This window comes from Thamnophis elegans, chromosome Z (genome assembly GCF_009769535.1).
Source record: "Thamnophis elegans isolate rThaEle1 chromosome Z, rThaEle1.pri, whole genome shotgun sequence".
NCBI classification, from domain to species: domain Eukaryota; kingdom Metazoa; phylum Chordata; class Lepidosauria; order Squamata; family Colubridae; genus Thamnophis; species Thamnophis elegans.
Genome location: NC_045558.1, coordinates 27,043,201 through 27,056,234, shown reverse-complemented (window position 1 = coordinate 27,056,234; position 13,034 = coordinate 27,043,201).

The following is a 13,034-nucleotide window of genomic DNA, read 5'->3' as shown; positions in this document are numbered from 1 at the left end:
AGCCGGCAGCGTCCTCATGGGCACACGCAGCGTGCATATGCATTCAAGCGCCTCCGCAATGCTCCAGTTGCTCCAAGGAGCATTGCGCAGGCGCTGTATGCACTATGCACCTGCACGGAAGCGCAAAAGCCTTTAAACTCTGGTGAGGAGTTCGGGCGGGTGGGTGGGCCCTCCGGAGCACCATACCGGAACGGTATCCGGTGCTTCGGGCTGGCTCTGGTATGCGTGTACGGGGGCGTACCACCTGCAACCCACCACTGGATGAATTACAACAATCAAAACTATAACAGACCAACTACTGTTTTAAAATATTCTCTGCAACAGCTAATTTTATAAATGTTATAGAGCAGATGTTGTATATTCAATAAACTTATTTTAACTTGCTTCCCTAACTTTATGCTGCAAATAAAATTATCTGATTTGTACATTATGTTATTACTTCTTTGAAGTCGGGTATTTGATAGTAATTCTGTATATTTTTTCTGAAAATATAGACTTCAAAATAAAATGTCAGATAAATTACAAAAAAATGGAAGCATGCAAATATTAACATGTCAGATATCTAGTTCTGGGAGTATGCATTGGATAAACTATGGATTTATTTTGTTGTTTATTTGACTCAATATTATTAGAGCCATTCTTTATTTTTTAAAAATAACATTTTAAACATTTTCCTTTTACCAGATGGCATATGTTGTTACTGTAATGAAGACACAAAAAGGTGAGCAAAAATTCCAATTTAGGTTCAACATAGATATGGAATATTATTATTAAATGGTTTATTTTTTCTTCTTCTAAGCAAGATATAGTGTATTTTCATTGTTTTTGTGCTATTAGTGCTTTAGTAATCATCCAGCTTGCTTCTTTTTTGGAATAGTTACTGTGCCATCTAGTGTTTTATCTTATTGATGAATTATGTGCAAGATGGGAAAGGCATTGGAGATAATTATGTGTAAGCAGCTGCATGATGGCAAATAAATATGGAAAATTAATCCAAGCCTCTTACAGTTTTAACTGAGACTTTATGGAGACTACGCAAAACATTTAAAATACTTTTCCAATAAAAAAAACAATTAATATAGGTAATACAATCTAAAGCTCCTATTAAAAAAACCATCCCAAAATCCAAGAAAAAGATTAAATATCATTTTCAGATATATTCTGTATCATAAAATCCTCATAAACCAAAAACCATGAAAGGTACTGTGAATTCAAGTTACTATTTTTTTTTTAAAAAAAATAAGCATCTGAATGGAATTTCATATCCCATAGAACAAAGATATAGCTGCTTTCTTGCATTTCTCATTTCAGTTTATTATTTACCCTGCAGACAACAAGAGAAAAGTAATATGAAGATCATTTCATTACTACACATTCTATTTTCTCTTTGCTGTTTCTCACATACTGGCCTATAAAGAATTCTGGTGTGTGTGTGTGTGTGTGTGTGTGTGTGTGTGTGTGTGCGCGCGCACACACACATACACACACACACATACACACACACACAAGTATTCTCTATAAAAATGGATTTTCAAAGCTTTTGGTGTGCGTCAATGTTACCATTTACCTGGTTCATAATTAGTCATTCACTAGAATTAAATAACATAAAGAATTGAAGTCTGGGTTCAGACTTTTTGCTTGGAATGTTATCTGAATCTGGACTTTGCAGTGAAAAAATGAAACGTGTGTCAGAGTTGGTCAAAAATGTTAAGATGGTAGCTACAAACTCCATACTATTTTATGTGCCTCACACATGCAATAAAGTTTTTTTTTTTAAAAAAAGGGATGGGTTTCAATTGTGTTGCTTGTGATTGCCATCTTCATTGTTTAATACATATCCCCCCTCCCCCCCGGATTCCTGTTTTTAAAAAAGGTGTGGCCTGTGGATTGGATGCAACCTCAGTGGTGTTTGCACTTGCACAAAATGCTAGGCATGCTTTCTTTTTATGTTAGTCTTCTTTCTTTGGGACATCACATGTTGGATAAACCCAACAGTTGTGGTGCCTAAAGCATAGTTTTGGACAACATGTTGCGTGAACCCCACTATCTGAAATTTACTCAGTGTTGTGGTCTAAAAAAATTGCTACTGTAGTTTATTCAATAAATTAAGGCCGAGAACAAAATGTGACCTCAATCAAATACTATTCTTCTTGGCTAGATTTTAACTTGATTATTTAAGGTTGTTTAAAAAGAGCAGGAAGTTTTTTAGCATGGCAATCTGGTAATTAATCCTTTAATGCCTCCGGTTTTATTCAGATTCTTTTTCTCACTTTCATTGCTAATAATCAATTATTTATCCATTAATAGTAGCATAAATTCTTAAATGACAGAAACATATGCTGCAGAAAATCAGAGGAACACAATCAGCTGTGCTACAAATATGATTGTTTGATGTATCAACAGTCCATAAGTTGGCTTATGTGAGTATTAAAAGCAGTGATACAAACATTACTCAGCTCTATAACAGCATGGAAAGCAACCTTGAAGGATTCAAGAATAGCACTATAGCATTTTTCAGGCAGTTGTACATCTCTTACTCTTAACATGGCATCCCATAACTAATGCTAAAGAAGTTAATATTTATCACTATTGTTGTGTTCTTCATATGTTTCCTGTTGCTGGAACTAACAATATATTAACTAATTCAGCATGCTTCCACAATATCTGCTGACATGTCAGGGTAAGAAATAGGCATATCATTTATTTAATGTGCTGTGTAGAGCACAGTTCACATTATTTCATATATTAATATATCATCCCCATAACCAGTATGCATCTTCATCTTTCATAATCAGACAACAAAACTTTAGCAATTGGGGTTGAATTCATTGAGTTGTTATTCAACAATTCATGGTTATAACCAATCTGAGATGGTATGATATTAATATTAGTTATTTTTGGTTGTCCATTTAGGTCAAATCCTTTAACATCCTAAACCTAGAATTTCAGTAACAAATTTTCATTCCCAGAACAAATGTTGAGTATTAGAACTTAGAAAATGCTCAACAGGTTAATATCTGATTCTAATTAATTTAAGTCAGTAGACATATTCATATGACCAATCAGATACAAGCAATTAAACTCTAGAAATGATGCAAGCTACTGAATACTGAATAATGGGGCTTATTAAGACAAAGCTTCATAATTGTGAGTTTATTGGGGTTTTATTGCAAATGGTAGAATAATTATCTATAATCTCTCCTTCAATTACTTCTACAGTAGTTGCTGAAGTGAAATATTTTAATTCTCTTTATTTTTAGGAAGTCCTTAAAGAACAGGGGCCTTCTTCAATTGCTAGTTTTAATTTTATTTCTTCTATAGTTTCACCTAATACTTTTGAAATTTGTTTTTGTTCAGTAGGATCCGATGTTCCTTTGGTATTTACTTTCCCTATTTTCTTTTAGCTTACTTTATCATTACAAAATTAATTCTGAGATCATGACTTCATCAGCACTGACCTTTCTAGACATAGATCTGAAAAGTCTTAGATAAACTTTTCCCACGGGACAAAGATAATTTGATCAGTGCCCATATCTAAAGCAGACCAAGAAAGATTTCTGAAGCCCTGAAAAGATCAGGAATTTTAAAATCTTCTGATGGAGGCTTTTAACAGAATGCCTGCCAAGCCTGGATTTGGCTGGTGAAAAAAATATTTGCCTTGAGTCCATATAATCACTATGCTGCACTCCCACTCATGTTTTAAATTCGCATAAGGAAATCTTGACCAGACTGAGATACTCAGATTGCCTGATCGTTGGTTTGAAATGCAAGCAACCACATCCCCTCATATTTTCATATGTGCGTGTGTGTGCAGGGCGCACACAAATGTATGCTTTCTTGCACATGTATGTGCACATATATTTGCACACACACATACACACACAGGTATATACATGACACTGCACAGATATATAAGATTCAAAGACCCAGTTGTGGGACTTTGGATTACTCTTAGTCCTATATTTAAATTAATTTCAATATTTTGTACTGATATAACTGAAATAAATTTATCGAATTGAAAAGGAAAAGAAGCAGAATATTTTTTTGGGGGGGAGGGAGAATCCAACTTCCTCAAAACTGCTTAGGTTTAATCAGACACCAGCAGCAGGGCCAGCTTTTTCATAGAAGCTGAGTTTCACTGAAATAATTGTGGGTCTCCCCTAGCATATTAGCCACTTCATAAGCATTTAATGCTTACTTTGGATATTTTAAAAGCATAAGGAATTTGTGAGCTCTGCATAAGCTTTTCAGGAACAGGCATACTCCAGTGTTTTGCAACTTTAATTCAGCCTTGCAGCTGTTTGCCTTTAAGAATGTTTTGCTCTTTAACCATTTTTTTTGTTATCAAGCCTTTTTTATTGAAATTATGTTCCATATTTATTGCTCAGTACCAACAGCTATCACAATTTCTCCTTTTTCATTGTGCAGTATGTTTCAAGTTAGATAATATATGCTTTCAAAAAATGGTAATTGCTCAATAACTGCCAAAAAATCAAAACACAGAAGCCATTGGGTGAGGGCGCATTCAGGTCCTCATTTAATGGTATGGCTAAGTTTAATGACATCAAATACTATGTGTATATCAGTGAAGGTGAGCTTCATGGCCGGTGAGGCAAAAAAAACCTCGAGCTCCAATGCTCTGAACTCAGAGGCTGGATTCAGACAACATGTGCACACCTGGCGTGGGTTTCTACTTGCTTGCATGACGAGCGCCTCCCACACACCTGCATCGGAAGCGGAGCCAACTGCAGGGAGCCCAGCCAGCCATGGGGGCTTAGCCGACATACCGCGACAGAAGCATGCTCTGCACGTCCCGTGGAGAGTTGGCTTCTGCCGCTGCTGCTGCCACCGCTTCCCCCCTCAGTAACTTTGATCCAGGAGGGAACAGCCTCCCTGTCAATCAGCCACATGCCAGCGGAGGGAGCCCAATCGTAACCCTAGGCGGCCACATTTCTGTTGTCCCTTGGAAGGGAAGGTGAAGGGGAGGGTTATGTGTTCAGGATTTGGATGGGTCTCCGTTGAATGAAACTGCAAGCTCCTTTTAAAGCGAGGTCGGGAGAGGGGGCGGAGGGGCGAGCCAGCCAGCACTGCAGTGGAGCTATGCAGGAGCCTAGCAAAGAGGGAAGCCATGGCGGCTGTCCCTAGCTCAGCAGATTCCTCGCCGGCTCACCTCTCCGCACCTCCTCCAAGCCTCTGTTTGTGGCCGGCATCCCCCACCCACCCCCACTCCTACCCCTCATTTGGCCAAGGCGCCGAAGCCTTTGATCTGCTTGCTGACCCCCCCCAACTCAATTGCGATTGCTCCCCTCAGGTGAGAGCAAAGGACGAGGAAGGTGAGGAGGGCGCTCGGGGGCGCCTCTGGCTTTGCAAAAGGAAAAGGCAGGAGAACCGCAGCCCTTACCATAATTCACCTGCCCAGAGATGCTTCTCCTCCTCCTCCTCCTTCCTCCTCCCTCCCTTCTCCCCCACCTCCTTCTTTCCTTCGTTCTCTTTCTTCTCCCTTCACGGTTTTCTCTCTCTCGCTCATCTGCAACCGAGAAGTTCAACCTGCAGCGAGGAAGGCTTTAACACGCTTTCCCTCTGCAGCCTAGGAAATGGAGTCTCTGTCCTCCCCGCTCAAGCGGCACAAGGCATGATTTGCTGCTCCCAGATCAGGAAGCGGGAGAATCACGTGCCTCCTTTGCATACAATTTTTTTTGCTTTTTAACCCTTGCTTAACTCTTAAAAGGCGAAAAATTCCTTATGCAAAGGAGGCCCATAGTTCTCTAGCCTCCCCCTATAGTTAACACTAAGCAGACTCAAAGTCACTGTGACTTGGAGTCTGGCAGCAACTACCTTGGCCTTTTTAATTATTTTAAAAATTCTTTCCTTTTCTTCATGAGACTGGTGAGGCCCCGCCCCCTGCCTCTAGTGACTGCACGTCCCTGGTATATATTAATGTGTGTTTGTGTGTTTTTCTGGAGCGAGGGACAAGAAGCTCCAGTGGATGGTATTAACACGCCCAATTGGCCACGAGACTGGGATGAAGCTGAAGCCACGCCTCTGTGCTCCACCCTTTACTTCCAGTTTCATCTCAGTCTAGCCAAAAAGTGAGACATAATTTTTTCCCCTCCTGATTAATATTATCTACTAGTGCCTCCTTGCCTTTTCAGCTTCTGGAAAGAAGCTCCCTCTGCCACCAGGGAGATTAGTTTACACTGCTGGGGACTGAATAGATTGGTTCCTGCTGCAGCAGCCATTTTCAGCTCTGCTGAACATGTGGCGTCGGTCCCTGGGTCCTGAGCAATCAGGAGGCTTGCAGGCTCAGGATTTCCAGCTCCACGGCCTCCCATTGCTGCACTTTGCAAGCTGAAGACTTCGGTGGCTAGATTCGAGCCATGGTGATCCCAGAGCGCTAGCAAGTGTGCGAAGAAGGTTTGGGGGGCTGTGGGTGGTGCCACGGAGCGGCAAGAAGGCACATGGGCATCCGGAGCCTCGGCAAGCCTCAGAAGCAACCCCTAGGCATGCCGTTTCCTCGGCTGCCCAGAGGGCGAGAAAACAGCATTGTTTCTGCCTTATTTCTCCTTTACCTGTTGCAGCTGAAGAGAGGGAGTTGAGAGGCTTCACAAGGAAGGTAAGTACTGCCACGTGGCAAGGATGGTGGAGGAAGTGGGAAAGTCCCCTTCTCCCCCATGTTCCCCTGGGGAGGGCCCATCTTCCAGATAGCGCCCCACTGCCTCTACCAGAGCTCAAAGGGCTGCTGCTCCCTCTCGTCCCTCTCATGCCACACAGACGGGTGAGCTAAGGAGGCATAGGGCAATCTCAAAAACTTTTTCCAGGGCTGAGAAATTGAGGGCCCGGCAGGGCAGGCTCTGTGCTCCCCCCACCCACTCTAGATCACCTCTAGGGAGTGAGCCTCAGCCAGTTCCCCCCAGGCTCTCCAGAATCCCTGGGGAGGTTTTGGGGGGAAGTTTCCCCCTCTCCACCTCTTTCCCTGGAAGACCAGGATATGGACTTGGAAGACTCCTGTGTCCACATGGAGCCCTTGGGGGATCAGGCCTTGCCTAGGCCTACCCTGGTTCCCTAGGCCGGGGTAGCTCTAGATCCAGGGAATTCTGGCTGGGATTTCTTGGATGTGGACAATCTCCAAAAATGTTTGCAGAATCTTATTGAAAGGGCCATCTCCTGAGGAATTACAGCTGGTTTGCAGCAACAGGACACTCGGCCCTTAGCATTAGATCAGGACCAGACCCCTAGAGCCAGCTCCTCTCAGGCATGCCCTCCATCTGCATCTGCTTCCCTTCCCTAATTAGTCAGGGCCCGCTAGCAGGGGATAAGGCCCAAAGAGACCTTGATCTATCTGAGGATGAGGAGGATGACAAGCTGGAACCTCTGGCCTTTCCCGCCCAAATTTATTCCAATCTCTTCTGTGCAAGGCGCGTGCTACTGCACTGGTTGAAGAGGGTGAGGGGAGTAAGGAAGGAGTAAAGGATGGGACTAAGGCTGGAACTGCAGAGGGGGCTACAGCAAAGAAACCTCGGGGGCCGGTCTTCTCTTTTCTCGGTTCCCAGCTCGGGTAATAGAGGGGGTCGATGCCCTTCACACAAGGTGGCCAGGTGGGCTACTGTATGCTTTTCCTCCTCTCCCCCTCATTCCTGGGGTAGTTCAGAAGCTAGTCAGGGAACAGGCAGAACTGATCCTGGTAGCATCTCACTGACTGAGGAGGACCTGGTTTGTGGATCTCATGACCCTATCAGTCCAGCCTCCATGGCATATCCCAGAGGGGAAATAGAGTTGCACCAGGGGAAGCTAGTGCACCTGGAGCCACACTGGCTGCAACTAGCCATGTGGAGATTGAGCGGGAGTGTCTGAGGGAGGCTCACTTGTCATTGCGAGTGATTAGAACCATAGAGGCCTCGCACAGACAATCTACTATGAGGATCGATGACTCCCCCTGGATTTCCTTTGTAGCCTGGTGTCAGGTGAACCAGGTGGTGCCCACCAGGGCCTCAGTTCCACAAGTCCTGGACTTTGTCCAGGATGGATTGGATAAAGGGCTCTCCCGGGGTACTGTGCATAGGCAACTGGCTGCCCTTGCTACAGTTTTCCCAGATGAAGGCCCGGTTCCCCTCATCCAACTACTACTAACTACATGTTATTAAGAGGTTTCTTCAGGGGGTCTCAAACTTGATCCCTCCAGTGGTCCATAGGTTCCCCACATGGAATCTCCCTACCGTGTTGCGGGCTCTCATGGATGAACCTTTTGAGCCTGAAGCTCCTAACCCTTAAGGTGGTGTTTTAGTGGCTATCATGTCGGCTAGACGGGTGTCAGAGTTAGGAACACTTTCCTCCAGAGAAGATTTGTGTTTGTTCCACAACAATAGGGTTGTGTTGAGGTTAGATCTGGCCTTTATGCCAAAGGTGAATTCCATCTTCCATCATTCCCAGGAGGTTGTACTTCCGGATTTTTGTCCAGATCCGGTTAGGAAACGTGAACATCAGTGGCACCAGTTGGATGTCCAATGGGCCCTGCGTATTTACTTGAAGCGGACGACCTCCTTCCAGAGGTCAGAGGCACTATTCTTATCCTTATAACCTTCGTCACTGGGTAAGAGGATGATGTCTTCCATCATTAGCCAGTGGATCCGCTTAGCCATTACCCTGGCATAGGAGTCCCAGAAGTTACATGTGCCAGCCGGTATTACGGCACATTTAACGAAGAGCACTGCCACCTTGGTAGCTTGGGCCTCCCAGGCTCCGATAGGTGACATTTGCAGAGTGGCTACGTGGGCTTCCCCATCATCGTTCATTCGGCATTATAGGTTTGACATGTTCGTATTGGCTGATGTGGCGTTTGGGCGTAGGGTGCTACAGCAGGTCATTGCAGATAGTTAGTTTCCTGCCCATGGGACTTAGCCTTGGTGGGTCCCATCCACTGGAGCCTCCTGTCCCTTGCTCCAGAAAATGGCAGTTGGTCTTACCTGAACTGCTATTTTCGGGGCTGGGACAAGAGGCTCCAGTTCTCGCCCTAAGGAAATAGTCTAGCTACCAGTTCTCCTTTGTGCCTTGTTTTCAGGTCTTGAGGGAGCTTGCTTCGATGAAACTGGAAGTAAAGGGTGGAGCACAGAGGCATGACTTCAGCTTCATCCCAGTCTCGTGGCCAATTAGGCATGTTAATATCATCCACTGGAGCCTTCTGTCCCAGCCCCGAAAATAGCATTTCAGGTAAGACCAACTGCCAATCCCCACATGGCTGGATGGTATAGTGGTTAGAGAAGCTTTCCCCAACCTTTCTGGCTTTGCAGACCAGCAAGGGGTGGAGGAGATGGAATGGTTCCATGCAGTGGTGAAATTCAATTTCTTTTACTACCAGTTCTGTGGGCATAATGTGGGCATGGCAGGGGAAGGGTACTGCAAAATCTCCATTCCCACCCCACTCTGCGGTCAGCCAGAAGTGGCTTTTGCTGCTTCTACAAACTACTTAAAATTTCCACTGCTGGTTCTCTAGAACTTGTCAGAACCTGCTGGATTTCACCCCTGGTTTCATGAAAGCAGCAGGCAAGCGTGCACACACGAAGATCCATTTGCACAAGCATTGGGCATGTATGCCTGCCACTTGCACAAGTGCAGCTGCATGTTCACCCACTGCTTCCACAGCCTGATTCTGAATGGGCCAAGGCCCAGTAGTGGGGCATGGGTTGGGGACCCCTGGTTTAGAGTGCAGCCTTTGTGCAGGAGACTGGGGTTCAAATTTCAGATATACCTAATTCACAGTAGGTGTCCTTGACCAAAGACCCCTCCCCCAAAAGACCCCTTTCTGCAAAATATGACATTAATTTGGAAGGCTCATGCTGGCTCAGACCAGATCCGCATCAGATGTTGAGGAAGCAATACTATCTGATGATAGGTGGGCCATTAGAACAAACCATGTGTGAAAGAGACAAGAGAACCTGGAATTGATGTAATATACTACAACAGTAGACCTAATGAGTGGGGATTTATGAAACCTATGAGGGGACAATGTATGGACAAAAGATCTGTTTCCACACAATTGAGAAACAGCTAATTATCCAATTCTTCAACATAATGAAGAGGAAGCTACTCTCACAACTTACAACAGAACAACTTCACACTGCATCCCATATTCAAGAAGATCCAGAAGAACAACTGAAAGTGCAGCCAATCCCTGAGTCTAGAACATCCTCTCCATTACATAATACAACAGTTGATTTGGGGCATAAGATCATGGATAAACTAGCTACAATCAGCCCTTGAGAACAATTACCAAGCCTTAACAGAGAAAACCCATCAGATTACAGACTAACAGAGTTGGAAGGTACCTTGTAGGTCATCTAGTCCAACCCCCTGCCCAAGAAGACCCATCACACATACTCTTGTGGAGAATAAGGTTAGAAGCTAAGGTCAAGACAACTCAGAGAGAGATTAATCACTTAGTACAGTTGTTTTGTTCCTCTCCTTGAGCTTCCTTCCATGTCTGTTGCTGCTTCAAGCATTTTTTCAGCAATTCATCTCTGGATGCCATCTTACAGATATATTCCTATGTGACCTGGACTCTTCCTGGACTTTAACACTCATCAGATCCCAACCTCTCTCTTTCTAGCGTGTACAAGTTTTTGAGTGTTGGACTTGGTAGGGAAACCTCTGTACATCGCGAGGAGCTTCTGGATCTTCAAATTGATGATATCCATGATCTTTTTTGGCCATTTCAACCTTCACACATTTCTAGGTATTAGCCAATTAACCAGACACCATGGCAATAGACAAGCACCAGAAGATATTGATAGTGATAGATGTAATGATGCCATAACCAGGAAGGATTATGAGAAGCTGAAGAAATACCAGAACCTGAAGAAGGAACTGGAGATGATATGGAAAGTAAAGGCCAAGTAGACCTTGTGGTATTAAGAGCATTTGGGTCTCCTAATCTGGAAAGTGGCTCCTCAGATCCAAGCAGCAGCAGCAGCAGCAGAGTTCTCTGTCCAGAAAAGTGCAGTGCTAGGAACATTAGGAACCCCCCACCCCAGGAAACTCAAACTATTTTGTTTATCCGAAAGTAAGACAGGGTCTTATTTTCTTTTGACAGCCCTCCCCCGAAATAAGCACTTGGCCTTATTTTCAGGGAGGTCTTATTATTTTTGAGGTGCAGGAGGTGAAGAGCATGGTCACCTCATGGCTGCTGCTGCGTTGCAATATTTTCAGGGAGGGCTTATTTTCAGGTGAGGGCTTATTTTAGCACATGCGCTCAAAAGCCCGATTGGGCTTATTATCTGGGGAGGTCTTATTTTCAGGGAAACGGGTATACCAGGCCTCTGGTAGAGGACCTGAGATTGAAGAAGACACAGACCACACCTAAGGGTGAAAGAGATGGGTTTTTTTTTTTTTGCTAACTATAACAACCATAAGATATGATAAAGTACAATAAAAATATAAAGCACTAATAACACAGGAGGGAACAATATATTGAACAATGAATGAGTGATATTTATACTAATGTATATCCATAAAATGTTAAGAAAGAACTACAGCAGATCCTTAATGTATTATTGAATCTAACCACATAAACCATCTATTGCTGCATCTTCTACGTTATAGACCAAGATGTTGTTTCAGTACAATAATATTTATATAAAATGCTTAGATTAATATTCAATTAAGCAGGTTCCCTAGAGTATTAAATGTAGATAAGAGGAAATAAAACAAAAATGAATATTCCATCAATATTAGTACAATTTCAAATGCTAGTGTTACAAACTTCATAATTATTTGACTTTTTACTGTATATGTTGTATGTTTAATGCCTTCAGCCTTTATTTATTATTATTTATAAAAAATAATAAAGACAGGATTTAAACACATACACACAGAGAGAGCTAGAGAGAAAGTTGGGGAAGATGGGCTATTAAGCAGCTGTCAATCCCATTGGCACATATGTACCAAACTAAACACCAGACTGGAAATGCTTAATTTAAAATAATAACAACGATCATTATCATCATCAAGATCATCTGGTGTTTCTGACATCAGCAGGTCCCTGCAGACAAAGCCAAGGAATGGAAATTTCAGTATTTTTTCCAAACCTTACACAAAGTTGACTTAAATTTTGTCAAAAGAAGAATACAAGTTTAGCCATTTAAATTTACTCTTCGTTTGCAAAAACTCACTGGCTTCCACAGGTAAAGAAAAAGCATATTAAGATTGAGTAGTAATTCCATATTATGTGTGTCTACATTATTTTTATACTCTGGGATTGGTTTGTTTGCTTGTTTGTTGGCACATTGACAAGACCAGTATGCACAGATTGGAGTGTAAATTTTTTTTTAAAAACAATCTGATTGAATCTTGACATGGATGGTAATCTAACATTTATAGAATAATTGACATAATGAGTAGGATAATAGGATTAGTAAAACTATTTTAATTGGATGAGGACAGTGTTAGAGATGATTTTATCATGCTGACTCTGAACAATTGCTTTGAATTCTCCAGCAAGCCACATGCCTGCAGCTCAATTGGAAAAGTCTGCACAACTTTATTTGCATTCACAATGTGCTTCATAATAGTTCCTGGAGAATTCACACTGTGAACTTGTGTGAACAACAGAGTAAATTCTAGGTTTCTGTGGAAAATGCTTATATGCAGTGATTATGAAGATAATTGTTCTCTGCTAGCCAGGCTAATTTAGGATATCAAGAATCTCCTAGAAATAATCAATTCTACTTCCTGCTTCATTTGTTGGCTTGTATGTATGGAGAATGCATGCAGTAAGAAGCTTATGATGGATTGATATTGCCTGCAGGAACAAAGAATAAAATTGAACTTGATAGCTTTACATTGCTTTTGAATTCTTTATTGCAGATCTTCATGTGCCTCTGTATTTGATCTGATCTAAATGTGGTTCCTTGAGAGCTACTTTCCACACTGGTGAACTTGCAAAAATGTGAATCAATGCAAATGCTTGGAGTGCCAATTTTAACTCCTTATATAATCAATAGATTCACCAAGAGTCACTTATAACATCCTCAATTATAGAAAAA